The sequence below is a fragment of the Microtus oregoni genome, unplaced genomic scaffold, assembly GCF_018167655.1.
Source record: "Microtus oregoni isolate MIOR12 unplaced genomic scaffold, Mior012 000008F_ref0000371, whole genome shotgun sequence".
NCBI classification, from domain to species: domain Eukaryota; kingdom Metazoa; phylum Chordata; class Mammalia; order Rodentia; family Cricetidae; genus Microtus; species Microtus oregoni.
Genome location: NW_024543067.1, coordinates 55,533,685 through 55,541,967, shown reverse-complemented (window position 1 = coordinate 55,541,967; position 8,283 = coordinate 55,533,685).

The following is an 8,283-nucleotide window of genomic DNA, read 5'->3' as shown; positions in this document are numbered from 1 at the left end:
AGGGTACGTGTAGCTGGTTATATATGATTTTAATTTTAGTTGTTTTAAAGTGTATGCATGCAAACACACACACACACACAATTACCAGATAGCTTGGCCATCAAATATAGATTCCAATGTTGATCCTGAAGTTGACCTGGTGTAAGAGTTAATGGATTTGACTGATTAAAAAGAGGAGTCAACTAAGAAGAGCAAGAAGAGTGATCCAGTGGCCTCTCAATCTTTGATTATTAAGTGCTAATTCCAGTTGGATCTATTTGCACCCAAGGAGATGATTGTGAACCACTGTTCTCCTGAGGGGCTTCTCATGCCAGTAGTTGAACCCTAAAGGGAAAATAATTGTCAAGATCATTCCTGATAGCAATATAGAAGCATCATCCTCTTAATCTCTGAGGTGTATAAAACAGAAAGACTTTGCCCCATGAGTGTTGGGGATATTAATAATAATTCAATAATAAATGTCAAGTTTTTATTCAATATTTCATAAGATATATTCATTGTACATAGTATTGAGATAAATGCAGATAATTTCTTTCAAATATAGCATGTATTTTGAGCATATTCATTGTCTATAATATAAATAAAAATCATTTGGATGATCAAGTTTTTTTTAATTTATTTATTAAAGATTTCTGTCTCTTCCCCGCCACCGCCTCCCATTTCCCTCCCCCTCCCCCAATCAAGTCCCCCTCCCTCAACAGCCCAAAGAGCAATCAGGGTTCCCTGCCCTGTGGGAAGTCCAAGGACCACCCACCTCCATCCAGGTCTAGTAAGGTGTGCATCCAAACTGCCTAGGCTCAATAAGCATTTGTCTTCAGTATTTTTTTTTTAAATATAAGCCCCATTTCATTCTTTACAAATTTGAGGCACATCCTATTTTATTCTCAATATATTTGATACTTAGAATATTATTTATGGTGAGAAAGAAGAAGCTACCTACTTCCTTTCTATGATCAAAAGGAATGTTCTGGGGTTCAATGCCTTTTCTCAAGTGTATGCTTGTGTTAGAAAACATGTGGTTTTCAATTCACACCTAAATTCAAACTTCTGTTATCTTTTAAATCTTTTAAAACATTGTGACTTATTTGTTCATTTCTCAAAATTTTAACAGTTTTTTTTCCGTATGTCATTGTTACACAACATATAGCACATTTTGAGTACCTATTAGATAATTTGTCCATGAAGTCATTTTCCAGACAAAGAAACAAATTTGTCTCCCTGTCAATGATGTTTATCAAGCATCTTGTAATCCTTTTTTAAAATTGCATCCCTAGGCAATGTGAAACCCACAGTTGTTTTAATAAATTGCTTTTCACATTCAAGAATTTGTGGCAATTTTTGTAGTCAGAGGCTGTTCATTCGTTCCCAGCCACTCAGACCTGAAAGAATCACCCAGAAACTATATTAATTAAATAACTGCTTGTCCAATCACTTAAGTATATTGATAGCTAGCTCTTTTATCTTAAATGAACCCATTTCCATTATTTTACCATGAAGTTCGTGGCCTACCAGAAAGGCTCCTGCATGTCTGTCTCCAGTGGTGGCTACATGACTTCTCCTGACTCTGCCTTTGTTTTACCAGCATTCAGTTTAGGTTTCCTGCCTAGGTCTACTCTGCCATGCCATAGGGCAAAGCAGCTTCATTATTCATTATCCATTAAAATCAACACATATACAAAAAGACTTCCTACATTATCTCCCCCTTTCTATTCAAATAATAGGAAGGTTTTAACTATAACATAGTAAAATTACATATAATGAAACAGGTATTAAGCAAGAACTCTAGTTGCAATATTTATATCTACTTTATCTTTAATCATAACTAAGGAAAACCATAATTAAAATGATCTATTCTTCACTCCATCAAAGACCCCAGAAAGATATAATATTACCATGCAAACAGGGAGTGCATTGTAAGCAACTTCCAAAATTCTAGAATGGACAGAGACATCTCAATGCCTGAAAAGTCACCCAAAGTTCTTCTGTATCATTATGGCATACATCTACAGATCATAGTATCTGGCAGACTTTTCTATGAAGCAGCAAATTTCAAAGACAGTTCCACCTATATTGGCAGTTTGTAAGTCACATTCTTCTGTGTCCTTCAGAATGTCTGGCAGACTCTTTTATGAAGCAAGAATCCTGAAGGACTGTCTCACCTTTAGGCAAGTTTAGTAGTCATTTTTCTGTGCGTTCTCAATGTCCAATTCATACAGTATAACATCAAGCAGTCCTGGCAAGAGCAGTTTCTTGCCCAAATGGCTAACCAATGCCAGTCCAGCCCTCATTGTCAGCCACATTCAGAGAATCCGGTTTGATCACATGCTCGTTCAGTCCCAGTCCAGCTGGCCTTGGTGAGCTCTCATTAGATTAGTCCCACCGTCTCCATGGGTAGATGCACCCCTCGCGGTTCTGACTTCCTTGTTCATGTTCTCCCTCCTTCTGCTCTTCATCTGGGCCTTGGGAGCTCAGTCCAGTGCTTCAACACACATATACTTTAAATGAGACATATCTGACATCTTGTAGCAGAGAAGCATAGACTGGAGAATATGTCTACCATATACACCAGATTATAGCACTCTGTCCTGTATAACCCAGCAAAAGTGAGGAGAAATTTCAAAGATTTCAGCAAGTGTTAATCTTTCAGTAACTAAGTTGTAAATGTAAGGAAGTCGAGCTTTCCTCTGGTTTGCCTAACTCTTTCAACTGTGGTGCTCCTTGGGTCTGACCACTGTGGTTTCCCATGATGACAGTAATTGCAAAACAAATGCAATTTGATGAATGGTGAATTGATAGCCTAAGTCTCATAAATAATCTGAGAAATGCAAATAACACTTATGTAATATTCTACGTTAAATGGCTTTACGTATTCTTTTAATCATTATAAGAAGCAACAATGCCAAATATCAAGCTAACTATTTAAAGAAAGAAAATCAAGGGTCAGTTAAGTTTATATAAATAACACAGCCAGCCTTAGAAATGAGACAAGAATAGTACCAAAACAACCATTGTATGTTGATGGGTTTTGTGCACTTAAAAACAAACACCTTTAACAAAATATCATCGACTTATTCCAACAATACTCAGAAGAAATTGTACACCATTATGATTTAAGATGTATCAAGGTACTGGAAATTCTATTTAATATTTGAAAATAATCAAAGGCACTGATATCAACAGAGTAAAAAGGCAGAAACCAGTAAGAGTCTTAATAGACATAGTCCACGTAGTTACCAAACCATTTCCCTTATTCATGACCCCACAATAACTAAATAAAGGGTGGATTTCTTCAACTAAAGGAAGAATATGAAATGCCAGCTTATAGCTATATACTTAATGTTATGGGAACATTGAAAATTTTTGTATGAGTATTAGGGAAAAAGCAAGCATACATACTTTTCTAATAATAGACAATATTATATCAGGAATATTTTGCTGATAAAGAGTAAATGAGCCTAGTGGTGGTGGTGACATACACCTTTAATGTCAGCACTTGGCAGTAAGAGGCAGGTGGATTTCTGGGTTCGAGGTTAGCCTGGTCTAAAGGGTGATTTCCAGGACTATCAGCTACACAGAGAATTTCTGCCTCAAAAAAACCAAAAAGAAAAGCAAAGGGAAAGCAAAGATAAATATTACCCTGCTTTACAGTTACTACTGTTATATGCATGATACAGTAAAAGTCATTTCTCCAAAATCCACTTAAATTAATTAATGAATTTAGCAAGAGTAAAGTTTAAAACTCAATATGTGAAAAAATTGTATAACAAATGAAATCAAGTACAATATAAATTTGCCTGTGAAGGCTAGTATTACTTGTCAACTTGACAGACTCTAGAAACATCTGAGAAATAAATTTTGGGAATGCCTGTGGGGGATTACACCAACTGATATGGGAAGACTGACCTTATCTGTGACCTGTTCCTTTCCTGGGTGGCTGTCCTGACTGTATACAATGGAGAACAGAGCTGGGGATGAGTATGTACTCTCTTGGTGCTCTCTGACTCTTGTGATGGATGCAGTGTGGTCATGTTATCAGCTCCCTTGGGCTCCTGCTGACTTGACTTCTGCAATGATGGATTGTCCCTTGAATTGTGTGATGAAAAAAATCCTTTCCTTATTAAATTGTTTTTGATTAAATATGTCATCACCACAATGTGAAAAGAAAACAGACAGCATAAAATTACAGACTACTTAAAATATTTTTCCAAATATATATATATATATATATATATATATATATATATATAAAATCTCTTCACTGAAAATTCTAGAACATCCTTGAGAAAAATGAAAGGAAATATATAAATAAAAGGTGTGCACCATGTTCATTGTGTGAAGTGACATTCCCATACTTGGAAGAGACTGGATGAATTTCTCATTACAAAAGCTGAACCTGATCCCACTCAATAACAAAGCGTGTGTGCATTCATGTACACACACACATATACCCAGCACCACTACCACCACAACCTCTATCACCACCACATAAAACTAGAAGTCAACTAAAGAAAATTAAGAGAGCATATTACTGTGTCTGGGAGGAAGGAAACTTTTATTAAGTAGAATACATGAGAATGATAAGTGTGATCTATTAAGATTTAGCACATCAGATTATTGAAAGACATCATCTTTAAAGGATAAAGTATGATGTGGGGTACTTCCATTTTTCTCTTCTATCAGGTTCAGTGTGTTCAGAATGGATGCTCACCTTCCTGAACCTGGATAGAGGGGGCAGGTCCTTGGACATCCCACAGGGCAGGGAATCCGGACTGCTCTTCAGACTCGAGAGGGAGGGGGAATGGAGTGGTGGGGAGGGGGAGAGGAGTGGGGAGAGGCGGAGAGGAGTGGGGAGTGGGGGAGAGGGAGAGGGAAATGGGAGGCAGGGAGGAGGTGGAAATCTTTTCAATAAAAAAATAAATAAATAAAGTGATGTGGGCTGAAAATATGTATACACATAAATGCCAAACCAAAGTGCCTAATAAAGTACTTCTGCCATTTATTGCAAGCAATTAATACAATAAAGTATAAAAGACAATGGAAATAAATAGAATACTGCTTTAGAGAAAGAATATACAAGGATTAACAAAGGATTAAGCTATTCTGCGTATCAGTATTCACAAGGAAAAGTTATTTTTCATCACAGGGAGATATCATTGTGCATTCACCAGAAAGATGAAAACACAAATAGTAGTGAGATTTTACAGCAGTGATATCTCTCAAGTATTATGCATGAGAGTATAAAATCATCACGGTGCTGTATGAATAAAAATACAAACTTGACTGTTGTAATTGCATTCATAATAAAAAAAAACAGAAGAAAATGACAGATGATAAAAGCCATTGACCTTCACGTCTGTCAAATGAACATTACACATGAGATAGGTCCTCTGATGATTTGATTTTTATACACTTCAAAGGCAATGTTCATTTAGTAGCGATTTTATTTCAAACATAGAATTTTTGTATGATCCTGGGTTAATAAAGTCATAATGTTCTTTGTGTTGCTAGGCAACAGCAGCTAACTGCAGCTCCTAGTCACATGATCACAAGTGCAACAGTCGACTCTTTACCCGTGCTTTATTCTCTACTTCTTGTGGACATGGAATACAATAATTTCCATGAAAAAGTTAATGGTTTAATACAAAATAATCTTAGTGTTAGATGATTCTTTCCCAAGTATAAATTAATGAAAGTTTGGAACATGTTTAAGATAAGTCAGTCTATCTTTTGATATTCTTTAAAACAGGGATGTTAAGTGCATTTTCAACACATAGTGTTTTCCACTTTGAAAGTGTTATTAGGTTTTAGCCTCATCAGAAGAACCATTTGTATGTTCTGTTTGATACAAATTATTTCAAAAATGACTTTATGAAAACAGCATTCATAATGTTTGTCTTTCACTACATATGGTTAGAGAAAACATGGAGAGGGTATATGGCAGAAATTTCCTCACAATGTTACATAAAGAGCCTGTTAGAGAATCCTTTAGGTTGTATAGATCACAAAGTCTCTGTTGTAGTCAGTCAGTTGTCAACCTCCAGAGGCAATGGCTTCAAATGGTATTGCAGTGAAGGTGTGTGACTGTTGACTGTGTTGAGTAAAATTCTATTTCTAAACACTGAAATTTGAATTTAATGTTTTTTTCTTAAAGCATTTGAAACATATATAAGAATATTTGCTCATGAATAATACCAAATTTGATTTGAATTAGATTTGACCAATGAGTTTAGCTTTCTTCTCTGCACTGGGATGGTTGAGCTTGCTAGATTTTTTGGTAAATATAGTTATCCAAACTCATTGAATTGTATGATTAGCCCTGTTACCTTTCCTATCAATAATAATTATAAATGATTGCAATATAAAATTAAATGCTGAGGACTATAACAACCTCAGATAAAATAATCATTGAATAAGTTGACTAAAATAAAATATATAACTATATAAAAATCTGCACAACAAAACATTTTATGAATAAAGGACAAGCCTTTACTGTGAAATGTTGTATATAGAATCAGCGCTCCGAATTATAAAAGTGCCCACAAATGAATAAAGAAAGAGAAAATAGCATAGCAGATACAAAGGTAGATACATCTACCCAAAGGGCAACCAGTGTAGTTTACCTTCCTCAGGCTAGTGTGATTCTACAGCAAGAACACGGCGCCGTTCTGGAGGACGGCTTGGTTTCCCATACCACTTTTAGCTCAAAGAACATTTGCAACTTGGGAGAAAAGGAAACTTACTCACAGACTTTCCAGTGAATGTTAGTCCTGCCTCTACCTAGATTGCTTTTCAAAATGTCTGGAAAGGGAAATGAATGATAAGTTCTCAAATGGTAGCATAGCACAGCTGAGATGGGCTTGGGTAAGCTTTCTGGAAGTTTCTTTGAGGAGCTGTGAAAGGAGGAAACACATGATAGAAATGTATTGAATAAAAGATTTTAAAAAATGAACACACACAAGAAAACAGATTTGTACTTGTCTAAGTCACATGCAGAGGCAAACTTGACATGGATCCCCATCCCTTATCCAGAATCTGTCTCCGTTTGACAAATGCTTTCAAGGGGAATAGAATTCTATCCAATGGAGTTTTACACAAACCACACTTAAGGGAGGTCCCATGCCCAGCAGTAGATGGCCAACACAAAATGAGCTAAACAGATAAAAAACCAACAACACAGAACAACAAGGTCATGGAAAAGTACTTAAAATCCAAGAAATGAACACATAAAAATATTGACACATTAATAAAATGTCATTCATTTTTAATCTCAGAATCTACAACAGGAATAAAATGTATCTAAAGAGAACAAAGATAGGAGTCAGAAACTTAATGTTATATTTTGTCTCCCTTCTCAAATGGTTCTAAGAAAAGATTATCTGAGAGGTTAAGAATTCTCATTCATCATGAGAGAATCTTTCTCCAGAAACTGATGAAAGTAGATACAGAGATTCACGGACAAACATTAGGTAAGTGAAGATTGAGAACCCTGAGGAAGAGGGTGGGGAAGGAAGGATTGTTCGAGTCAGAGGGATCATGGGGACTCAGACACTGAAGCAGCAATCATGGAGCCTACATGGGTCTGCACCATGCCCTCTACATACATACTATCGTTCTTTAACTTATAATTTTTGTCAGAATCCTAACAATGAGAGTGGGTGTGGCCCTGACTGTTTTGCCTTTTTTTTTCTTACTGGGTTGCCTCGTTCACTCCTAATATGAAGGTATTTGCATAGTCTTATTTCATTTTGTTATGCTGTTTGGTTGCTATTTTCCGTGATCTATTCTTTTCTGAAGGAACATGGAGGAGCAGTGGATTTGGGGTATAGGGAAGGTGTGTATGTATGTGTGTGTGTGTTGTTGTTGGAGAAGGGGAGGGAGGGGAAGCTGTGGTTGGGATGTATTGTATGAGCAAAGAAAAAAGAAAAGAATTTTAATTTAACGACTGTGTTAAATAGCTTTTCATGGACTGGAGAAATGACTCAGTGATTAAGTGCATGCTCTATTCTTTCTGAGGATCTGAATTCAGTTTGCAGGATTTACATAGCAGTTCATCACCATTGGTGACTTCAGTAACAGGGAATGCAACACTCTCTTCTGATCTGCACCTGTACCAGACATGCTCATTGTGACACACATATGGCCATACTCCAGACAAATAGATGCTATGCTATGCTATGCTATGCTATGCCATACTATGATAAAAGATATAATAATAAAAATTAGTTATGTTAAAGAAAATCATCTTGAGGGTTCACTAATGGCAGTGAAAGCTGATGGGTTTTA